Source organism: Arachis duranensis, chromosome 3 (assembly GCF_000817695.3).
Source record: "Arachis duranensis cultivar V14167 chromosome 3, aradu.V14167.gnm2.J7QH, whole genome shotgun sequence".
Taxonomy (NCBI): Eukaryota; Viridiplantae; Streptophyta; class Magnoliopsida; order Fabales; family Fabaceae; genus Arachis; species Arachis duranensis.
In genome coordinates this window covers 106912540-106915715 of record NC_029774.3, presented here as the reverse complement: position 1 = coordinate 106915715, position 3176 = coordinate 106912540, and the positions used below count along the sequence as shown (strand labels likewise).

The 3176-nt window shown below is 36.8% G+C and overlaps 1 non-coding gene across 1 annotated transcript; it reads right to left on the bottom strand.

Moving 5' to 3' along the window:
• Positions 1 to 2000: 2000 nt before the first annotated feature.
• On the bottom strand, positions 2001 to 2108 carry LOC127745901 (small nucleolar RNA R71). The gene has a single exon (XR_008007524.1). It is a non-coding gene; the product is annotated as a small nucleolar RNA R71 (small nucleolar RNA).
• Between the last annotated feature and the right edge of the window lie 1068 nt (positions 2109 to 3176).

The following is a 3176-nucleotide window of genomic DNA, read 5'->3' as shown; positions in this document are numbered from 1 at the left end:
ATGGCTGGCTGTGAAGCCATGTCTAATCTTTTGGACCGAGGTTTCAACTTATCATCACAAGAGCTTGTTGATTTCTATCAATTTTGCTGTTGTGAGCAATGATCTGCTAAAGTCTAAGACTAGCATTGCAATGATTCCTGGAATTCTCATTAAGAATTTTGATATTCTTATTTTCTTTCAATTTTTGAAACAATCCAAAAAATTTACAAAATCATTAAAACCAAAAATATTTTTTGTTTCTTGTTGAGTCTAGTGTCTCATTTTAAGTTTGGTGTCAATTTCATGTTTCTATTCTTCTTGCAATTTTTTTTTTCGAATTCAATCATGTGTCTTCATTGATCTTCAAGTTGTTCTTGATGATTTCCTTACTCTGATCTTTAAATTCTCTTGTCTTGAGTGTTTTGTTGTTTCTCATATGCATTCTCAATTTGTTAGTGTCAATAGTATACAAACTTCTAAGTTTGGTGTCTTGCATGCATTGTTTATTTGATCTTAGTTTCATTTTTATTATTCCTCATCATTAAAAATTCAAAAAAAATTTAATTTGTGTCTTTTCAAGTCAATAATACAGGGAATTGAAGATTCAGAACATTCAGCAGAGGAATTACACAGAAAAAGCTGGGCGTTCAAAACGCCCAGTGAGGAAGGAAAACTGGCATTTAAACGCTAGCCAGGGTGCCTGGCTGGGTGTTTAACGCCCAAAAGGGTAGCATTTTGGGTGTGAAACGCCAGAATAGATACCATTCTGGGCGTTTAACGCCAGGATGGCACAAGAGGGAAGATTTTGTTTTTAATTCAATTTTCTTTCAAGTTTCCATAATTTTTCAAAATCAAATCTTTTTCAAATCATATCTTTTCAATCATATATTTTCAAAATCAATTTCTTTCCTTTTTCAAAAATACTTGCTAACAATTAATGATTTGATTCAACATTTCAAGTATGTTGCCTTTTTAGTTGAGAAAGGTTTAATAGTTGAATCATATCTTTTCTTGTTGGCCAAGTCATTAATTTTAAAAAAATCAAATCTTTTTAAATTGTTTTTCAATCATATCTTTTCAATCATATATTTTTAAAACCATAACTTTTCAATCATATCTTCTTAATCACAATTTCAATCATATCTTTTTCAAAATAGTTTTCAATCATATCTCTTTGATTTCCAATTTCAAAATCTTTTTCAAAATTACTTTATTTCTTTCTCAATCTTAGTTTTCGAAAATCAATTACCATTTTTCAAAATTTCTTTTAATTAACTCACTTTAATTTTCAAAAATTTCTTCCCCTCTTTTCACATTCTTCTATTTATGGACTAACATGCACAATTTGAACTCTATCTCTCTTGATAAGTTCGAATTCTTCTACCTCCTCCTTCTATTCTTCTTTTCCTCTGACACCTCAAGGAATCTCTATATTGTGACATAGAGGACTCCATATTTTCTTGTTCCTTCTCTTTCATATGAGCAGGAGCAAAGACAAAAGCATTCTTGTTGAGGCTGACCCTGAACCTGAAAGGACCTTGAAGCGAAAGCTAAGAGAAGCTAAAGCATGACTCTCTGTAGAGGACCTAACAGAAATCTTCAAAGAAGAGGAGCCCATGGCAGCCGAACACAACAATAATGCCAACAATGCAAGGAAGGTGCTGGGTGACTTTACTGCACCTACTCCCAACTTCTATGGGAGAAGCATCTCTATCCCTGCCATTGGAGCAAACAACTTTGAGCTTAAGTCTCAATTAGTTTCTCTAATGCAACAGAATTGCAAGTTCCATGGACTTCCATTGGAAAATCCTCATCAGTTTTTAGCTGAATTCTTGCAAATCTATGACACTGTCAAGACCAATGGGGTTAACCCTGAGGTCTACAGACTTATGCTATTCCCTTTTGCTGTAAGAGACAGAGCTAGGATATGGTTGGACACACAACCTAAAGAAATCTTGAACTCTTGGGAAAAGCTAGTCAATGCCTTCTTGGCAAAGTTCTTTCCACCTCAAAAATTGAGTAAGCTTAGAGTGGAAGTCCAAACCTTCAGACAGAAGGAAGGTGAATCCCTCTATGAAGCTTGGGAAAGATACAAACAATTGATCAGAAAGTGCCCGTCTGACATGCTTTCTGAATGGAGCATCATAAGTATCTTCTATGATGGTGTGTCTGAACTGTCCAAGATGTCATTGGACAGCTCTGCTGGAGGATCTCTTCATCTGAAGAAGACGCCTGCAGAAGCTCAAGAACTCATTAAAATGGTTGAAAATAACCAATTCATGTACACTTCTGAAAGAAATCCTGTGAACAATGGGACGAATCAAAAGAAAGGAGTTCTTGAGATTGATACTCTGAATGCCATATTGGCTCAGAACAAAATATTGACTCAGCAAGTCAATATGATTTCTCAAGGTCTGTCTGGAATGCAAGCTGTACCAGGCAGTACTAAGGACGCTTCATCTGAAGAAGAAGCTTATGATCCTGAGAACCCATCAATGGAAGAGGTGAATTACATGGGAGAACCCTATGGAAACACCTATAATCCTTCATGGAGAAATCATCCAAATCTCTCATGGAAGGATCAACAGAGACCTCAACAAGGTTTCAACAACAATAGTGGTGGAAGAAACATGTTTAGCAATAGCAAGCCTTTTCCATCATCTTCCCAGCAACAGACAGAGAATTCTAAGCAGAGCCACTCTGACTTAGCAACCATGGTCTCTGATCTAATTAAAACCACTCAAAGTTTCATGACTGAAACAAGGTCCTCCATTAGAAACTTGGAGGCACAAGTGGGTCAGCTGAGTAAGAAAGTTAATGAACTCCCTCCTAGTACTCTTCCAAGCAATACAGAAGAGAATCCAAAAAGAGAGTGCAAGGCCATCAACATGGCCGAATTTGGAGAGGAGGAAGAGGCAGTGATCGCCACTGAGGAAGACCTCAATGGACGTCCACTGGCCTCCAATGTATTCCCTAATGAGGAACCATGGGAATCTGAGGCTCACACTGAGACCATAGAGATTCCATTGGATTGACTTCTGCCATTCATGAGCTCTGATGAGTATTCTTCCTCTGAAGAGGATGAAGATGTCACTGAAGAGCAAGTTGCTAAATACCTTGGAGTAATCATGAAGCTAAATGACAAGTTATTTGGTAATGAAACTTGGGAGGATGAACCCCCTTTGCTCACCAAAGAA